Source organism: Ambystoma mexicanum, chromosome 6p (genome assembly GCF_040938575.1).
Source record: "Ambystoma mexicanum isolate Mex_15411 chromosome 6p, UKY_AmexF1_1, whole genome shotgun sequence".
Lineage (NCBI taxonomy): Eukaryota > Metazoa > Chordata > Amphibia > Caudata > Ambystomatidae > Ambystoma > Ambystoma mexicanum.
Window position 1 is genome coordinate 692,233,291 of NC_090935.1, and position 21,711 is coordinate 692,255,001.

Consider the following 21,711-nt stretch of genomic DNA (forward strand, 5'->3'; position numbering starts at 1 on the left):
CGCTATCATCAGAATTACGATTCAGATCAACACCATTACTGTCGTCTACATTCGCTGGGGAGATTGGTTCCTCTGAACCAGTACCCAGACTTTGGTTCGCCAGCAATCTCTCTATTAGTTCTAACTTCTTGCCTCTTACAGAAAGATTCGCTTGCCTACAGAGAGCTCGCAAACTCTCAGTATTTTCACCTGACAAAGACTCTTGACTGTAAGTTTCCATCGTAGACATGTTTTTTGAAAGTTGCTTTTTGTGCAAAGTTTTGTGGTTAGTTATCCTACAGTGTCGAAAAGCACTCTAAACTGTATACTCGATACAAATCCCACCGCTGTACACCAGTGTTAGGCGGAAACCTGTGCAGTTCCCTCTGGGACCACTGCAAAAGATTTAGGACTACAGGCGTTGGCGGTGAACCCACTTGGTAGCAGTCTGTACCACACAGATTCACTTGGTAGCTGTGGCTGAGCAGTCAGATTTCTCTCAAGAAAAGTTGAGCAGTATGTGGAGTATACAAATTAGGGCAATTCCTCGCAGCAAGACAAGCAAACACGCAACGAGGCTTAGTGTAAAGATATCAAGGTATTTATTTATAACACAACATCTAGGGAAAACACTAAAGCAAATCACGGCAAACAAATCAAACACAATTACTCTACGAAGTAGAAAATGATCAATCCCCCTAGCAACATATCGACAACTCTAGGTTCTACTGGTACCACTTATTTTCAGACAGAGGTGTATACCTCAACCTAGATGACACTCGAATTTTAGTTAGGAAGGGAGAGAAAAAGATAGGCAGGTTATGAAATCAAAACAGTTCAATCCTACGCGGATAAAATGCAAGGCAGGAAGGCAAGAATCACAATAGATCATAAAGTTCAGAGGCCAGGCCCACTCGGAGAGAGGCAAGGCGCGATGTCCCAAAAAGTCTCTAGTGGAGATGCATTCAAGTCTTTATAGCAAATTGTTATTGGCAGATTGAACCAGAACAAAGAATGAGCAAATCTTGGAGGCCACCACCTTTTGGTCGCGGCTCCGATGGGGGCAGTTGTTCCTGGTGGTGGATGCACGTCGGGTCTTTGCCAAGAGTAGAGATGATCTTGTCGTCGAAGGAAAGTGAAGTCCGGTGCACCACCAGGGAAGAGACCAGCCGCGGAGTGCTCCGTCACAAGGCACCACCTTTTGGTCGCGGTACAGGGGTAGTGGCTATCCGGTTGCCGAGGTGCTCTGCACGGGCAATTCGACCACTGCGTCCTGAGGAGAATAAAAAGCAAAGGGGACTGGTTGTTCCCACCAGTCAGGGGAAGAGACTCTCCGGCAGGGAGATCTCCTCTGTCGTCGGGAAGTGGTGAGTCGGCTCAGCAGCGCTCCACCGGAGGTGTCGTCGTTGCAGGTCGGCTCAGCGTTACCCTCGTCGGATTCTTAGGTCCTGTGGCGACTTCTGAAGATCCAGTCCCAAAAGCCCTGCTTTTATGCAGAAGACCCCCATTCAATCAGCCTAGCTGTCAATCAACACAAGCTAAGTGGTGAGCGGGAACGCTCACCACTTGGGCCAATCACTCCAGAGTGCGACCGGAGTTGGCAAGGCAACTCGGTCCAGGGTGCCTAAACCCCCTCCAACACCCCTGTGGTAACCCAGACAGAATGGCACCACTTTGGAGGGTCTCTGTACAGAGCCCGCCATAAGTGGAACAAAGGGCTCGACCTTTGGTTTAGGAGTCACAGAGATGAACACAGACGCCATTTAAAAACCGAGTTCTGGCAGAAAATACCATCCGATAAACTTATTTAAGATAAGGAGACCGGTGGTATGTTAGAGATTAACGAGAAAAAGAGCCAATCTCCAACAATGGGACGAATCCCATACGGTTATGTTCGAGGTCGAACATAACAAGTAGTTTCCACTGCCACCAGCCAAAACTCGACGAGGGGTGACGGGACAGTGCCCCCTCGAGTAACAGATCTAGGAGTAATCGAATTACCCCTACTAGTACGTCCACAATAAGATGGTTTGTACTAGTTCTGTTAGTAAATTTAGGTCTAGTAAAGCCAATGGTGACTTTACATGCCCGGGGAGACAGTAGTCAGTCCCCGGGTATGGAGTCTATGGTGGAGGTCCGCTAGGACGCCCCAGTGTTACGGCACGTAGGGTGCGGTGTAACACACATAGAAAAACTTATGAGACCCTATGGAGTAAAAGACCCCATAGCCCATCAAACACATTGACATTTCACAGGAATTATACACATACATGTCCAAGAGTGGGAGGAAAAGAGTCTCACTCTTGGCAGGATGGAAAAAAACAAACTCCCGAAATCCAGCAAAGCTGCTGGGGGACTCACTAGGTTAGGAAATTCAGCCTAAACAGAGAATTCTCCCTAACACCCACATTGCAAATTGTAGGCTGACTTGCGAGCCTCTTGAGGATTTCTGTGCACAGAAAAATGTTTCAAGATGGCCGCCCTGTATGTGGACCACCTTGAATGGTTTTGATCCTCCAGCCCTGCAAAGAAACTGAAGTATTCTGTTGAGAAGGTCCATTTGACGTACTGGATGCAGCTACTGCTGTCCTTCAAATGGAAAGTCTCCATCATTTGTTCATAGAGCTCCAAGTGTTCCCAAACAGAATACTTGGCGTTCTTATGATAAGGCGTGATGACACTCCTTATTGCCTTTATTTGTTTCAATGGGTCCTTAAGCAAGGCCCTTTTTGCCTTATTGGCCTTTTTGGTTCGGGTAACCCTGGTCCATTCATCCTCTGACTCAGAAGCACTGCTCCCAGAGGTGCCCGTCTGATCTTCCAGGTTTTCACAGATTCTGCGAGCCTGGGAATGGCTGGCAGAATGTGGGGACCTGGTCTCCTGTGTCCTGTGACGCTCATAGGAGTCTTCAGATCCCTCCTTGCTACCAGGATTTGCTGGGTATCCCCCCCACTGACCTAACTGGGTAGAGGTTTTCAGGATGCCCTTAGTGGGCCTACTCTCCTGGGGTTCCCCACTAAATTGCAATGTGCTTGGGTGCCCATACCCGGATGCCCGCCCATCCATTCCTGGGAGATACTGGCCTATGAGCCCCATACTTCTAGCTGGATAGTAATCTGCCATCCCCGTGGCCCTGGGCTCATGTGCGCGAGGGGACATGGGGGTGGCAGAGTCCAGGGACTGGGAGAGATGAAGGCCTCTGGTACTAGGGCTCCTGAGGTTATGCTCAGGAGTTTCTCTTTCCCAGCGAACCTCATCTCTATCCGCCCCTGCTTCCTGTTGCAATGCAAGAGCCTGCGCTTTCAGTTCCTCAGTTAAGGCCTTACTAGACTCTATCAGTCTCTCCTGCATGGCTACCTGTTGCTGGAGCCTATCATTGTGCTGACAGAGAGCCTCATTTTCTCTCTGTGCCTCCTGATTGGTCCTGGAGTACTGGGCCAGTCTCTGCTGCAGGAGAGTTACCTCCTCAGTCCCATCCCTACTGGCCTGCTCCTTTCTTGTCAGAGCCTCCTCCACCCTCCTGGTGTGATCTAGCAAGCCCTGATGCTCTTTTTGGAGGTCACCCAGCCCCGGGAGGGCCAAGTGATTTTCTTCAATTTTTCTTTTTAAATGGCAGACTTCCTGGCCTAAGGTATCCCTTTCCTGACCAAGAGCCTGCATTTGTGATGCCAGGTCTTCCCTCTGCCTTTGAAAGGCACCAGCTTTCTGGCGTTCTTCATCAAACTCTGCCTGGGTATCCAGGTCTTTCAAAATCAATTTATTGCTTTCCTCTTTCACTCTGTCTAGTTGGATTTGCAGGGTGGCTACCTGCTCTGTGCATCCCCTGTTGAAATTGATCTGTTGCTCCAGCTTTTTCTGGCTCTGCAGTAAGGAGTCCAAACTGTCTTGGTGCTCCTTCTGCAAAGCCAGAATTCTGGTATCCTGGTCTGTCTTTTCCTGTTGCAGTATATCCATGTCCTCTTTTATTTTAATGATATACTGCCTGCCTACTATCATTTTCTGACTCCTGGCTCCTCTGCAGCCTCTGCTCAGAAGAGACCAGGTCAGATTGGGCCTTTTCTAACGCCATCTGTTGCCTATTTGGCAGATCTTGGCCTTCAGCACATTTGTCCTGCATGGCTCCCATATATAGATACAAATATGCCGCTATCCTGGCAATATTATTGTGTTCATCTTTGGCCTTAGAAGCCATATATAATCCACTCAGGGCCACATGTAATGGACCCTGATCTCTCCATTTATCTGACCCTGTTTCAGTGACCTGTTGCGCGATTGCCTGCAACCAGACCGTTTGGTCCTGATGAGTCCACTCACCTCTCACAAATAGCTTATGTAAGAAGTGCTCTCTGGCTATTTTCATATCTAACAAGGTCGTCATTCTGGAATTTGAGTTCCTTCCAGAAGTTTGTATTTTATTTTGCAAAACAGACCGTTTCCTTAGAGCGTTCCTTTGAGGGATGCTTTCACAGTGTAAAACAGCATGGTAAACTAACCGGATATGTGTATCTGGTCAGTTGGCACACTGTATTAATCTGCACAAGTGGTAAATCTAACCCAGAATATCCCGGCTCCGAGCCCCCACTTTTGTAAGCGATATTCAATCAACACTACAGCTAAGTCAATGCCTAGTCTGGGATGCTGAGGAAAACCCTTATTGATGTATTTTTATATCCAGTTCAGTACTCTGGATGACAACCCTTGTATAACACCCCCCTCTTAGAATCCCCCTGACCCCACTGAGCCAAGAAGTAGGTTTGTTTTGCAAATTAAAAGATTTATTTGAAAATGTAAACAATATATATATATCACACTTCATAATAAATTAATATCTGATAGTACACTTAGACATATGATGTTGATCAACAATAGGTAATCTGACACTAGCACACTTCTTTACAATCAATGAGGAGTTAGTATAGGATGGATAAAGTAGCAAAAATACTTTTATGGTTTCAAGGGAAAAGCAATGAGGAATAAAATGCAGTACAGAAATACTTGATATGATTTTAGCAAAAGATAAGATAATCACTTTTTCTCTGGCAATTCACCCCCCTCCCCTATGCAATGTAAGAAATGGAAGGAGATGGAAAGAGGAGCACACAGTTCTCAGGAATGCAATCAAATACAATACGAAATTCAGTTCCCCCCCCAGCAAGCTTAGAGGAAACAGGTAGGAGTTTGAAACACAGGCCCAAAATGCTTTTTAAATTTGATGGCAATGGATGGGAAAATGTGGCAACTGATTTTAATTCCCTCTAGAGATTCAGGGTGAGTGGGAGATGCGTGTTGGTATTAGTTCAGGCTCACTTTAGAAATGCTCTATGAGTTATTACCAAGTTGCAAACGGACTTTAACAAAAGAAAGAATGGAGCTGCTATTTTGACAAGTGGAGAAATTGGGCCAAAATCGCAAATCGCGGTAAATTGTGCGAGTGCGTGAATCGCGATTGCGGTAAAAGTATAAGGAGTAGGAAGTCAGTTCTCTTAGATTCTAAACTTTCAGAGGAAAGTTAAATCTCGTTCCTAGCCCAAACAGTTCCAGAGATACGGACGATTTAATAAAGGTAGTTTTTCGGATTTAAAGTAAACTCAAAATGACAGGTGACAGCTTGCAGCTGCAGAATTGACAGGTGACAGTTTGTTGATTGGACATTCAGTGTGATAACATGTTTCATATACTCTGACATTTGATTGGTAGAGTTCCTTTGGTCTTCCTGCGTTAGGTTTCCTCGGTCACTGTAAACCAATAGAATTGTGAGCTGTGAACAGTTTGGCAACAATAGTATTCTTCACATCCTGTTCTCATGGGAGCTAAACTTTGGCACCATCTTACAATTCTCACCCTTGCTCAACCAGCAGTGTAATATTGGGATGTTGTGATTTCTCATTGGAAACATGTAAATCCACTCCTTCCTGACCCATTGTTTGTGTGTATGGCCTCATGAGATGTGCTTCTTGGTGTCTTGCTCAGAGACCAAGCCCCCATCTAAATAATGTGTTTTCTAACTGTGAATAAATGTATGATTTTGTTGCTTACTAAATTTCTATAAATTATGGATGTTTCATGAAACAATGTACTCTATTGCATCCTGTTTTATGAGCTAGGGTCTTTAGACTTCTCTAACTCCAACATACTGAGCTCGCCCTGAGCTGAGGGCTCACGTTATTCAGTGTGGTGTCTCCACTCTTGGGTGGATTTATTCCTACGGGGGGCGGTATGCATCTTCTGTTTACATGACTCTGTCCTGTGCGTGCCTCTGCACATAGCTCTGTTCCATTCAGAACTGTCACCTTGTGTTTGTTACCTGCTAAGAACATGAGCAGAAACGTTATTTGTTATTAATTTCACTTGTTGAATGTGTGAGACTGGGCTGAATTATTCTTATTCATAGCCAATCCCTGCACTTCATTCCACATCATCCCCACACAGGTTCCGCTTCTAGTTGCAACATCTAATTCAGTCATGTTCCCTTGTCTAGTGCATGGGAAAGAGGTTCACCTCCTACTCCTAGCCAATCACAGCGAAATATTACACCATGTTCAAGGCTGCTGGCCTTGTCTGCATTGTTCTCATGTGTGAGCTGAAAATGAATGCCTTTTGCTGTGTAAAACAATCCATGATGTTTTGAGCCGTACCATAATCTAAGTGGCCTCTGAACTACCTTTATTTTGAGGCCTCCTCTATGCTGTATGTACCTATGAAGTGTTAGTATATACATATGTAAATTGTGTGTTAACTTCTTTACTCCTCAGTGTTTTACTGCACATTCATATAACTACCTCATGTGTTTCTAGTTTATTTTGGTCTTTGCTGACGTGTGTGTGTTTGTGCATATCTGGTTAGGTGTAACCCCTGCCTCTATCATTGCCATCCCTTACATGGCTCAAGGCCTGCCTTCCATGTTGTTGGTATAGCACTGCTTGGCCTCTCTGAAAAGATGCTTAAGCTACTACTAGATAATTAGTTCAGGAGATTCTTGTACAACAGAAACAATAAGGGTGGAGTGATGTCTGCATGCAAATCCTCCAGAACACAGCCAGGGATTGGGTCTTCTTAATTTATTAAACAGGTTTTTTTTTCTCTTCAGATTTCTGAATGTTTGGCTACCAGAGAATGTGGAAGGCGAGCCAGAATGTGTTAAATTTAAGGTTTCTGCTGTCTTGTCAAGGAAAGATCAGGCATTAGTATCAATGGCTAAATTCTCCTCCAAGCAGATTCATTTATCCTCAATAACACACATTATTTCTGAATATAAAAATGCAATGTGCAAGGCAGGTGAAAGATCTCTTCTGCACATTCAAACCTCAGAGTGGGGCCAAACGGCACTACAGATTTTAAACAAACATGTACATTGCTCCTTGTAGATGAATTCTGGCATTCATGGCGTAAGCAATGTTTGGATTCACATCCATTCCTTTTAATTGGATTCACTAAAAGATGTACTCCACAGACAGAGCAAGCAGGGTAGATTATGGAATTATCTGCTGAAAGCTTAATGGGTTGAGAGATCGTTGCAGTGATATGAGTGTGATCTGCAGGTCACAGGTTTCAATGCAGGCAAGACCAGCTCAGCCTGTCATACTTCCGAGGTAGATAAATGAGTAGTAGTGTCAGCTGGGTGATGATTGTATGTAAATGTGTTCTCTGTACAGAGCTTTGGCAAAATCGCTATATGAATAACACATCATTTTCATGATCTGTTCTCTTTGATAGATTAGTACATTTGCTGCAGTTGACCTTCGGTGACCCACCAGCACTGCTCACCCTATCATTAAGGGATAGATACCCTGTTAGTATTTACTTGCATGGTCTGTTGTGTGTGGAACAGGGGGCTGAGGCATCCAGAGGTAAGGATTTGCCTGATTTAGAAGGGCAGCTTTGAGTACATATTGATGTCAAATGCTTGCCTGAGGCTTGTTCCAATATGAAAAACATGAGGGAAAACCTCAGTCTTAAAAAACCCTCCATGTCCCTTACCGGCCTTTGCCATTAAACACACAACACAGGAACAGTAGGGGGCTCAGTTGCAGTGTCTGTATGTGTCAATAAGTGAACCAAGACGGTTCAGTAAGCGACACGAAAAGAAAACAGTAATGGGGCCCCCTGCTGTTCTTGTATTGCGTGTTTAAGGGTCGCGCCAGGCATGGGTGCTTCTTCATTAGGTGCTGGCACCGCACCAATTGAACTGATAGGAAATAAAGGACACTTTGCTACCAGCTCACTCTCATGCAAACTCAAGTATCAGTCCAATACTTAAGTTTGCATGACAGTGAGCTGGAGGCAAACAAAGCCTCCCTTACTTGCGTCAGTAGGGGCGCTCCTGTGTGGCCGCACCCTCTGAGCGCACCCAGAGCTGGCGCTGCCAAAGGAAATCCGGAATATTTTGACATTGACTAGGAAACGCTCATGTGGTGACTGAATCACGAGCTTATGTTTGCTGTCTGTGAGAAACAATTATGAAAGAAAGTGCACTCTCTGGAGCTGTGTGGAGATACGTGGACCCTGTTTGATACCATACATGTTTGACTCTACACCTGTCTAATTCCCTGTATCTTCTTAGTTGGCCACTGTTATTTTTATTCCATTCCCCCCATATCTTGTGTGTTGTGCTTTTGTATTCTGTTGACAAATCTACACTATTTTAATGCTTCTTCCCAAGTTACCTGATAACGAATATTTACATACATAATGACCAATATAGTAGAGATGCTTAACAAACACTTTACAGAAATATCTTCACATGTTGTTATCCCAATGGTAATACTGTTGCAGGTACTGACTTTTATTTTGTCGTTGTATTTGGTAAGTGCCCAATACAAAAGGTTTATTAAAAAAAAAAAATTTAAAAAAAAGATAGCAACTCCGAGGTGTATTCCAGCTCGGGTCTCTGAGTGACATCGTAAACAACTCGAGCTTTGCTCTCGTTGGCCATCGGATGTCACTCAGAACCCCTCAGTGGAATATGTCCAAGTAGTTGATAACTACACGTCTAGTATTCGATACTTTATAATACGCTTTAGCACTGGCGATGTACATAACTTACTATATAAGTTAATATTGAAATTAAGCAGTGGTAATGGTGGACAGCATCACTTCATTTTATGGGTACAATGTCCAACGTATATACACAGACACATGTCCACATCAAAAGAAATCCGAAGGCACTTACAGGTTTTAATCAATGGACTAAAATAGTGTGTCTTATAAAGTGCTTAGTCTCCTGTGCTCTTTGACAAAGAGGAACTGTGTGCATAGGGGTAATTTTAGCAGGGGACAAAGGAGTTTGTCCCCCCAATGTTGTGGCCCGCCATTTTGTCCCACTGATTTGGCAGAAATTTGGCAGGGACCCTTTCATTTAGATATCATGTCCCTCCCAGCATTTTCAGCAAAGTTACTCCATTGACTGCGTGCCGCGGCCGCGTCCATGTCGCTAAGTTTACCAGACCTGTAATGTGAGCACGGCGTATCAGTGTCCGGAGCAGCTGAGAGGTATCACCGACCTGGCGGACTGCCTGCTAGCGCGACTGTATCACGGTTTCCCCAGAGCGGTATAAGCGGCCTGGGTTATTCTTTCAGTGCTCTTGATAGCGTCACCGACGTTGAAATCCTGCACGGGTGAAGCTCTGATCCCCATGCCACCTTGTATCTCTCACAGCATTCTCAATTATTCATCGAGCCAGAGTTCATGCTCGTGGCATCTCTCTTGATACACTCCATATATGCCAGCATGGCTATACAAACGTATAGGTTAGGTATAGTACTTTGTATAAATTATGCAAAGTACTCGGGATTGCTATAAACACAATTATTTACTTGTGCATGCAAGCTGACATGTTAGAGTACTTTTCTAACACTGTAATTTTGTGACTATTGCCAATATCACTGTACAAGAATAATTGCTAGAGAAGACAACATGATATTTTGTTTCCCTTTGTATTGTCATGTTGACAGACGACCACGTTGACATGTGTTTTTTTTTTCAGGCATTCTGTGACAGATTTAAACGCACCGTGAACTGCAGTTATTTCTGGAATAGTAACACGATTTGCGAACATCTATCAGCACATACACAGCCAAGGTGTACCACCATAAACAAGTATTTTTTCATGACAACCTAGTCCTATAACAAACGCGAAGCAGACTAGTGCGATGGCGATGTCGGCAAAATATCAATGCGGTTAGCAATTCAATTCCTCTACCTTTTTAACACTTGTCCCATTCTACTCTTGTCTCCATCAACTCCTCACGAGGCACCAAGTAAAGTGCAACTCGCACTAGGGAAACATGCCCCCATAGTACAAGAACATGCTTCTTCTATGCACTTTACCACAAGGACACATTTCGACATTGTGCTAAAACGACTGCAACATTGCCCTGATTGAAAAATGCATGGCGAGAGTATGTTTTTCTCTTTCTTTTTGCACTAGTCTATGTTTGCCTCTATTGCCAATTGAACCAATGCCAATGCCCAGTGCATTGTTTCTGCCATATGGGAGCCTGTGCTTTTGTAAGTGCTCTTATGGAAGGTTTGTCTTGACAGCGTTATGCTACATTTGCACATTTGGAAATCTGTATTGAAATATACGGAAACTGATTAGTTAATTGAAACATACAAAAACAAATGAAACCAAGTTGGGCTGTGTCATATAATAGAGGTGATTTGTAATCAGGCGACAGTTTATTATTTTGTTTTGTTTTATTCAGCTCTCAGTGACCTCTGATCTCTCAGACAGAGCATACTGCATGTCTAAATCAGTGTGCACGGTCTTCAATGTAGCTTCTAGAGCTGAGGCAAATTAAAAACGTGTGTGGAATGATGGTGTTTTGAATTGGCAAAAGAGTATCTCCTTGAGATCAATAGAGCCAAACCCCCAGGAGGTCTAGGGTTCTTTATTCAGACACCAGCCTGAAAGATTACCCATGTGGGATACAGAGGGACAGAACCGCAGGAAGGCTATGGATTGGTTACTTAAGAGACCATCCTGAAAGATTACCCAACTGGGACCCATGGGGGCAACACTGCAAAAGTGCTATGGATTGGTTGTTTGAGAGACCATCCTGAAAGATTACCCAAGAGGGATACAGAGGGACAGAACCACAGGAAGGCTATGGATTGGTTGCTTAAGAGACTATCCTGAAAGATTACCCAACTGGACCCATGGGGGCAACACTGCAAAAGTGCTATGGATTGGTTGTTTGAGAGACCATCCTGAAAGATTATCCACGTGGGATCCATCAGCCAAAAACTGCAGGAGCACTATGGATTAATAGGCCAACCTACAGGGGAATGCACATTAGGTCCATGCAGCTAAATCCCCAGGATGGTGCTTGATCTCTTGATTCACCAGCCTAAATAAGCATCCATGGGGGGTCCATGGAGTCAGATTGCTAGGAGGGCTGGGGATCTCTTGATTCAAAAAGAAGCCTGAAAACAGGTGTCGTTCCTATTTTGACAGCAAGGTGATAAGCTTCACATAATAATGGAGTGCCTAGAACAGAAACCATCCACCCATGACCTTTCCTTTTAGAGAATCCACTTTTCATTTCCTTGTATTAGTCTTCCTTGGACTGCAGTTAGCTTGTTCCTTTCAGTAAAACCTGGAATTAACTACTCAGATATCCAGAATGCTCTTTCAATATGCCACATGTGGTCATCACAGATCAAATCGATTTGAAAAAGAGAAGATAGAAGAACTCCAAGTATGGTTTGGACAATTTCTTTATACGTCAAAAAGCAAACAGAATAATTCTAGCTTGTCACTGCTCTTGCAGTTGTGATATCAATCCGAATAACTGGTGTCCTGTGCATGAAGAAAAACGCTTGGTAAGTATGATGCCGCAGTCCTCTCAAGTCAAGAGAGGCTGATAAGATGTGTTGGCCGCCGTGAGAGGTGTCATAGAAGAGCGTACAGCTGAGATCCAAGAGGTTATGAAACATTCTTTGATGGACCATTAACAGGAGGCAGTAAAATGTGTTACGTAGGGCATTATAGATCCCGTGTCTTTGAATTCTATACAACACAGTACGTCTTTTGCAATAGTAGATTGCACAAAGGTATGCTCTCTACCCTTTTCTGAACAATACGGATGTTCTGGCACCTCATATAATAAAGGATTTAAGCACTGGGGTCAGCTCTTTTTTTTCCTCTCAGATCAAAATAACTGTCTCTGCAATGAAAGTGTAGTGTTTTCTTAACTATTGGACACACACTGTCAGATTATTTGCTTAGACCTCACATGTTCACTAACTGGACATGACAGAGTCTGAATCTGGTGGGAGTGTATAAAGAATTTCATCCCGATTGTGAGCACTGAATATGAGCTACCACCATTAGACATGGTCTGTGTAATTCAAATCCATTCCATAGGCAGAGTTGCTCATCATGAATCACCTTTAATCCTGCTGATGACCAACTAACTCACCTTCAAATGGCATCTTCCAAAGAATCAACTGTGAGAATCCCCCATGTAGAATCAAGTAACACATCTCCTGAGACTGATGCCAGAATCGGACTCTTCAACTCTGTGGCTTTTCTTCATCTCAAGAATGAATCAATTAATGCATTCATCACACCAACCTGTCCTTGTCAAGGTTGGACATTCTACAATCTGTGACTAATCCCCAGAAATGTTCCACTGGTGCACATAACTTTCATTAGTATCCGGCAGGCGTGGCGCAACAGGAATACAGCGTGGTGTTTAGCTCATTTGCAAGCCATCCCACATGGTATTCCCTTTTACGCCGTGCGTGCCGGCTACTCTGTTCCCGGCGAGGGGCGTGGCAACCCCTCAGCCAATGAGGAGGCTCAAAACGGGGCAATCCCCGCTCTGAGCCTCCCCATGGCTGGAGGATTCCCTCATCCCCCGCCGGAGACTCAGGTAAGACATTCTTTTTGTTTGTTTCCCCTTTCTTCCTCCCTCCTCCCACCCCACTTACCTTCTATCCCGCAGTCTCCGGCGGGGGACGATGGAACCCTCCAGCCGCGTGGAGACTATGAGCGGGGGCATCTCCGCTCCAAGCCTCCACACGGCTAGAGGCTTCCATCGTCCCCCGCCAGAGACCGAGGTACGTATTTTTTTTTTGTTCTTCCCCACCCCACTTACCTTCTTTTTTCTTCTTTTCTTGGGAGCGGACACGCTGGGAACAGAGTGTTCCCTGCGCGCCCGCTCCCGATGGCCGCCATGGAAAGGGAAAACAGACTATGTTTTCCCTTTCCCGGCGGCCATTTTTTTTGCATTTTCTTTTTTTTTTTTTTTTTTCTCTTCCGAAACGTGTTTCAGAACAGAAAAAAAAGAAATTAGTACCCGGTCTAACGGGCGGGGGTACTAATGGCAATAAGCCCCTCGACTGTGGGCCAATACCGCCCGTGGTAATGTCCCCGGGTCTTCGTTAACTACGGCCCCGGGGGCATTGCCTGGGGCGGTATTGGCCCACAGTCTCGTGGCTTATTGCCACAATATTTGCCAGCCTTTCCCACTTGTGGCCGGGCCATGCCTATTCCTTCAACCTGATCACACCAAAAATGCTCATAACACTTAGGCCCTAATTCACAGAACATTTAGAAGGGAGCAAAGTGACTTTTCACTGCAATAATACACTTTGCACCATGCTAAATGGGCCTAATTCACAAAGAAAACACTATGTCTGTGCAGATTTAGTGTTCTTTTGTGAATTAGGCCCATTCAGAGCAATGCAAAGAGTACTTTTGCAGTGCAAAGTCACTTTGCTACACTTTGTGAAGATCCATAAATCTATATGGATGGCATGGGTGTCAAGTGGATGTGAAAGTGGTCTGCTGTGGGAGACCTCTGTAAAGTCTGTCTACACTTGCCTTGCATCGAGGAGGAGGAGCGAGCTGCAGCTGGTTCTATGCTCATAGTACAAGGCTGCAGTCAGGTGTGGAGCTCCCTGTGGGTGTCAAAGTGGATGTAAAAGTGTTCTGCTGTGGTCTGCTGGAGGTCGCTGGTCAGGCAGCACTCTGTGGTCGTGGCAGTGATCCCACTAAGGAGGTACGAGTTGGTTAGACACGTGATTCTGTGTTACTGGCTGCCTTGTTTCATTTGGAACTTGCTGTGTGTCTAGGAAAAGTTTTTGTCCCCTTCTTTGACCTCACCCTTCGGCCGTCTCTACCACGTTAACACCCCTCCCTACCTCCCTGCTGGAATGCTGAGTCATGTGACCACAAGGCTTGAGCAACTTTAAAAATTCCAGGATACGCCGCTAACCGGTTTAAGGCATACAGTTTGCGAAAAGACAAACCATTCAAAAAGGTGAACACTCGCTCTTGGGCGACCAGTACAAGTACTGGTATGGACTTGCTCTATCTTGCACATGCTATCCTTTCTGACACAGCCGTTAGGCCACTGCTAGTAAATTTGTCCGGCCGGAGGGCTATTTACATCTTATTTTGGGCCAGAACCCACACAGGCCACAAAGAGGACACATGACGTAAGCGGCATTGATCTACTAAGCTCTTTGATAAACATTAACACCTTTGGCAACAAAGAATCGATCAAAGATTGCGATAGACAAACACAAAATCCTTGTTTGCTTGCTCTCTGTTACTCACTACAAGAGGTTGTACACCTCCTCTCTCATGATCAACATGTCTCTGAACTACCTAAGGAAGGTGTCCTACCTACAACATGGCCATCCTACCCCACACATTGCTCCCCAAAAAACCCGCAAGGATGTCGCTCACTCCTGAATTATATCCCGCTATAGAAGCAGAGCTCCCCACTCAGGTCATAGAATATCCAGACTGTGCTAGCACAGTAAATACAAGCACTAGGAGTTCTTTAGTAGACCTTAATGTGGGGGTAAATGCATTCTACTTAAACTATATGTTCGCATGCACAAAGATTTGCAGAATCAAGGCGTCACTTTACAGCTTTTGATTTCTCACTTTGAGCAAAATCCGCTAGGGGAAAAGCCCAACTTGCCCAGGCCCTTAGGACCAAATGCTGTTGCTAACAGTAGTGAGGCAGTGGAAATAACTCAGGGGCCTGCGGAAGATGACAACAAAGTAGCCAGTGGCCCTCTAATGGTAGGCGGGGCCTGTGAGGGCTTCCCCTCACTTACAGAACCCACAAAGAATGGTGGTGAGTAAAGCAAACAACACTGCCATCAGGAAAAGAAACACCCCCAAACCACTCCTAGCTCTACCAGAAGCCCTTGATAGCTCATAGAATTCAACGATAATGCAGCATAAACAAAATAAAAAAGCAAAAGCAAAGGGACGCATGTTCGAAGGCTAGACAATGAACAAGCATTGGGACATTGATTAGCTGGTTGGCTACAGAGGCGCCAACTGGCCAGAAATCTCCCACCATAGACCACTGCTGCCAATCCACAACCCTATCAGGGTGAGCAAGTGACAGCCAACACGGTCCCTACTGGGGCCACAGTCAACCATTCCATCCTCATACAAATGTTCGACGATCCCCTCGGTACCTTGGATTGGGCACTGGGGCTGACCTATTTCCTCACTAACCGCTCTTCCCAAGTCATCCTGGGAACCTTCTCCTCTCCTCCTTCCCTCTACACCTGGGGTGTCCCCCAGAGTTCTATACTCTCCCCTGACTCTTTAACATCTACGTTGCTCTCCTTGCATGCCTTATTGCTTCCTTTTCCTCTAACTTCCAGTGTTATGCAGACAACACACATCTCTTTTTCAAACTGCCTGCTGACCCTCTTGCACCCTCCATCATTCCTGACTGCCTATCTGCCATCCAGTCCTGGTGCACTTCCAATGATTACTGCTTCAACACCTGTAAAACTGAGATCCTTCCCATCGGGACCCCTGCTCCCTCCTTCTTCCCCTCACTCTGTCCTCCTTGGGCTCTCCCCCTGCGCCTTCAACTGAATCCAGAAATCTTGGAGTCATCTTCAACTCCTCTCTCTTCTTCCTCCCTAACACTCAGGACATTGCCAAGAAGCCCCACTTTCAGCTAGTCCTTCTCAAAGGAATTTTACCTTTTCTCACTTTCCCTCAGAGGCTCAATGTGACCCAAACCCTAGTTCTCTCTAGGCTTCACTACTGCAATAGCCTCCTCCTGAATCTACCATCTTCAGCTCTGCGGCCTCTTCAGCTAATCCAGAATAGGACAGCAAGAATTATCCTTGGCCTTAATGCCAAGGACCAAATCTCTCCTGCTCAAAAAGTCTTCACTGGCTCCTCGTTGTGCACGGATTAAATTAAAATCCCTCTGCATCCTCCACAAGGCTGTCTAGGCCCTGGGACCACAGTGTCTTCAACTTTCTCTCAGTAAATATTCCCCCTCTTGTCCACTACATTCCTCTGGCACCAACTCTCTGTGCGTAAAGTGTTTTGCTAAACAGATAGTAGGTGGACGTTCACTTTCCTTAGCGTGCTACCTCCTATGAAATAGCCTCCAATTCCAGAAGCCCCTTAAGACTTTCCTATTTTCCTCCTCCTTCCCTACTTCTCTCCTCTGCTAATCCCACATTTGCTGCATTTGGTGTCCTGGCCCCTTATGCATCCTCGGGGCCCTGACTTCCTACACCAATCCTGCCCAGCTTCTGTCTATCCACAGCACTTAATTCTGCACACCCTCTGACCTGGAGTTTTGCACGTACACGTCCCGCGGCCCCAGTCCATGTAGTACTCAACATTCCTAGCACTTCATCTGTGGCTCACCCAAGAGCTCGGCCTTGCTGCACCTGCACGTTCTGAATACTCACAAGGCATAGAGGGGTTCTTCCCTTCTACGCCCGCCCCTGCTCTTAAATATTGCGTTTTTAATGTGTTTTTCCCTTCCTTGCTCCTTCCCTGCCCTGTGGGCACTTTAAAACGGCATTGTCTTATTGTATAAGCGCCTAACAAGCAAACAATCAATAAACAAATAAATAAATACTATGTAATTAGTCTTATAGGCTAAATACAATAACAATAATAATAATAATAATATTAATAATAATAATAATAATAATAATAATAATAATAATAATAATAATAATAATAATAATAATAATAATATGTACATTCGAACAACTTGTTGCAACTTGTTGAGACCGCTGGAGAACAGCTGCCCTTTATTGGATACATGTTTCATTGTTCCCAAGTTGAGTCATTATAAAAATGTTCTTATCCCGCTTCAACCTCTGATCTTTGTCAGACTTGTAAAATGTTAGTCAACTGCAAGGTTCTTCACAGTGAAACACCACCAGGGGCTCATTTTGAGTTGTGGAGTCCTCTTCGGGTACCTGAAGCGACACATGTGTCCTGCGCTCACATGAAATACATTTGTTGCAGGAATCAGTGCCAGTGGGTCAGATTATGGAACTCTAGTGTTTCTTGCTGCACATGTCCTGTTAAGGGGCTTCTCATCATCGCAAGAGTTCTTGACCACCGTACTCGACTGCCCCAATCCAAGTCTTGGAAACGCTCACTGTACCATGATGGCTTCCAGCGCATGTCTGAGTGATCAGAGCTATTAAAATTCTACAATATCTGGAGGGATGTTTTTTCTCCACCAGGCGACTACCCCCAGGACAAGTGGTTCAGTTTTTTTGATGATGTGGCTAGTCAAAGCTTGCGATCAAATGATGAATCACAGCTCAGAAAAAAATGACCCTTCTGCGTCTACGGAATCTCATGTAAATATGGCTTCTGTTAGATCACGTGGTCCATGGGAGTTCCTCTATCTCCTGTTCCAATTCATCTCCACCGTCAGCTTCCTCTTATGCCACTTCCACCGACCACTGTGCTCTATGTGTAAGGGTAGTGGTTATCCCCACTGTACTAAAGTGGCCCTTCCGCGTGTCCTTCTGTATGCATAGTCACTTTGCATGAATCAGGCTCTAAGACTTGTTGGGGATGTCTTTAAGTAGGATAGACCAGTTAACCAGGTTTATTGATGTGCTTTTACTCTCCAGATATCTACCAGCTTCAATTGTTTTCTGGTAAAGCTCTTTTAAAAAAAAAAATAATAATAGCATTCTAATTAATCACTTGTTACGTATTATAACTCTAGGCTATACCTATTAGGATTGTTCCAAACAATCCTTGGACACAGAAGGATGAATTGGATTCTAAAAATGGTGCCCACACCAGACAGTGGGAATTTATGTCTGAATGTCCGCTCCCTATTGGTGTTGCTGCAGAGCAGAACAGGAAGGCCACGCCCCCCAGCCCCAAACAGAAGAACAAACAATCATTGCCTCTTTCATTCTGACACGTCAGACTAATGTGAGCTTAAAGTATTGCTTTGGATCACTGGCAAGTTAAGGGTTAATGGAACGATGGCTCACTTAGCAATACAGCTGGTAACTTCTAAATGGTTGCAAATCAGTTGAGTTCTGCGTGTTCCCCATCATTGGCCAGTACCAGGTGATATGATATTATATGATATGGCATTTATAACGCACCTATACACAAGTGTTTCAATCACTGCTGTTCAAGACGGGTCACGGGTCACGTGAGCAGTTTCAATCACTGTCTGGAAGAGCTACAGCTGCACACCACGGGAGGGTTCTGCTACCACTGTGCATCGTTTGCTCAAGGGCAATGTCATTAATGCCTCTATGCATTCATGTGGGCCCTGTATTTGCATCGGTGCTAAGGTATTTGTGCATTTGCAGAAGGCCAATTGTGACATAATACTATGATAGCAAATGTCTAGCTGCTGCAAGCTTGGAGAACCGGGGTGCACTTTATAGCATTATTTGGACGGGGGATGAATGGGGTTCCCCACTTTAGCACATTTGGTCATTTCAGGAACTTTACATAAATCCACAATACTGTTCGTACATGCTTAGTGTGCATGTGTGTGCAGCAATAAACTAATGAAGCCACACTCTGCACATTCTGGATGTTGTCGAGTCTATGAATGCTTCTTTCATGTGTGATCTCCGTGCTATGTATACAGAGGGACACAAAGAGGGAAGGTTAACTTGTTTGCTAACAGTTTGCAAACTAATTGTTTATTTATTTAATTATCAATGCATGTATTTACCTTTTAATCTATGGGTGATGCCAGCTCCAGCTTGAAGTGGAATTATTTAGTGGGAAGTCACTGGGAGTTTGTGTATTTTATGTTTCATAAATGCCATAAAAATAAGAGACTCCCTTTAGCACTCACACACGTATCTGTGGCGTCGGCAGCTTTACTTGTGTGCTTGATGTGTCGTTGCATGATGCATTACACAAAATACACAAACAATATGTGTGTGTGTGTGTTCCATTCTATAAGGTGCAACTGAAATATTAAACAATGTATTCACATCATATCAGAATAGTATGATGCATGTTTACCGTTAATTAGCAAAATGTTGATGCTCATTAGAATTTGTTTATGAATGTGATATTTTCTAAATGAAACGATCATCCATATTACGGCATAGATGTTACTTGCCACACATTATTTAATGTGCTGTTCCGAGCTGGTACTCTTTTCAAGGGCCTAGTTTGATATGGTGTATCGGCCTTCTCTCATTCTTACAGTGACCTGTCGTCCAACGTTGCTCGTTTGGTGAATAGAGGCCAGGGCAAAAAGTGTGGCATGCGCATGACACGATTCGATCAATGTAACCTTGGAGGCTGCAGTGTTTCTTTGTGTGGGTGTGTGTGTGTGTGTGTGTTTGTTTTCTTCTGCATAATCAATCATGTGATCGCCTTATCAAGAGAGCCTTGAAACATCGTCTTATGCTGGGAGGTCCAGTTCACTAGCTGGGCTCAGGTTTCCACAACAGCAATGGTCGATACAGGGAACGTGTGCTGTAACTCACCTTGGAGGCACTCCATAGAAAAACTGGAGTAACACACAAGGAGCCGACAGTAAACAATACTGGAATCAGTTGGCGCAAGCAGGATAATATCATTAACAAGAACGCATGTTCTACTATTTCTACTGTCAAAATGGAGGTATAGTCCTGTGCAGACAACTGAGACTAACTTATAAGGAGTTAGATTCGCAAAGAAGGGAGACTCTTTGACTGGACCTTGTGCAAACATTTGTGCTGTAACTAGTTAAAGTGAATTGTGTGAACATCATACAATAAAGCAATAGTCCTACTTTTTAAACAAAGTAAGCCCTGAATATAGATCGGTTCAGATCCCCTCCTGTCACAGGGAACACGTTGCTGTAGTGTGTGTGATGTTCAGGATGATGATGTGCCATGAATATAAATGTGTTGACAGTGGCAGGGAAGCAACATCGAAGATGTCTGGCCGAAACAGTTAACACCTTTGTGGACTCATTCGCCGAAATCCACCCAGTTCTATTTTGGGGTTGTTTGTCCCAGGATGGGTGCATTCGTGCTCAGCAGTGCAAATGTCCTAAATAAATGACATACTTTGCAGTCGGAGCAGGGAGTTCCTCCAGGAGGGGGAAGGATCCTGCTGTTTCAGGGCTATTTATTTAAGTGGGAAGCACTGCCGAGGGGCCTCTAACAAGGTGGGGTGACCTGAATGTTGGGCATGCCTACACGGGGATGGGCAAGGCCTAATGGGGACACGGCCTGACCCAAATAGTGTGCCATGCGATGCTGCAAAAATGTAATGTGGGTGACTCAGCATGGCGTCAGATGGTAATGTTTGCATCCAGTCTGCTTATTGTAAATTCATTTCTCTGTGGTTTGATGCTATGTTAGTTGTATAACCTGCACTTTTGTGTAGCTGGGTTGTTTTGTTGCACAGTATGTTTTACTATGAACAGTGTTTTTGTACACAAGCATAGCGATAGGAGAGAGGAAAGGCTGAGTTGGTGTTGCCAGGATTGAGTACTATGATATGGTATTGTAACATAGTTCTCTGTAACAAGTAATTAACTCACTGAGCTATATTAGCTGCGTTGGTACTCAAACCTATCAACGTACATTTCATCTTTGATTATTGTATTTTATCAACATGTTCCCCAAAAAAGGTTTTTTTTACAAAACGTCTATTGATCTGCTTTATTGAACAGGGATGAGAAGCGTCTAAGATTACTACTCAGCCCCACACCACCGGTAAAACCAGCAGTGATCGCAGTTATAAAGGTGAAACAGACAGAGACCAACAGGTAGACCTCATTGTCTTTTTTGGTAATAGGGCTGATGGCAGGGTATACTCTTCAGGAGGAGTGTGGGATGATACAGCTGCATCACAAACAATAATACTGTGAACGTCAATACATATTTTCTTAATTTCATGCAACAAATTGAAAACAAAGGTTTAAATGTACAGACATGTGGGTATCTTTCCTAGATACTTATGGCTAATGTTTTCATTATGTAACCTATGTTAATTACTGTGTGCTTGAGTCTGATGAGCCCCCTTTTTTTATCTCCTTTTTCTTTTTATATCAATTGTCCACTTTGGTGCACACACATTGAGCTTATTATTTCTTGATTGTTCATTTGTACACCTGCATTGGGTGTGCAGATTTGAATACTGTTATGTACCATCTGTTGAGTTTCATGTTACTTGCTTTTGTGAAAATAAAAATCTTATCACTAGGAAAAAGGGGTTATTACAATTAGTCTTCCAATTCAAACTGGCAGAATCCTTGCATTAACCCATTTTCACCCCCCTAACACACTCTGCGCTTCAAGCTCGCACCTTAAATCAACTAGAGATGTCAAGACCCAAGACATCAAAAAGCAATTTTCAGACCCCCCCCCGAGACCTAGTCCGCCTTTTCTACAACATTGGTAATGATTGTCTCAAGGGGATAGTCTGCCCTCTATGATCATGTCCCTAAGGTGTCAAGTGTTGGACTACTTCTGGA

At 44.4% G+C, this 21,711-nt stretch overlaps 1 protein-coding gene across 2 annotated transcripts in view; it reads right to left on the reverse strand.

The window, feature by feature from the left end:
- Positions 1 to 21,711, reverse strand: part of EDIL3 (EGF like repeats and discoidin domains 3) — a 1,821,558-nt gene that overhangs the window by 172,361 nt on the left and 1,627,486 nt on the right. The gene's annotated exons all lie outside the window — the stretch shown is intronic.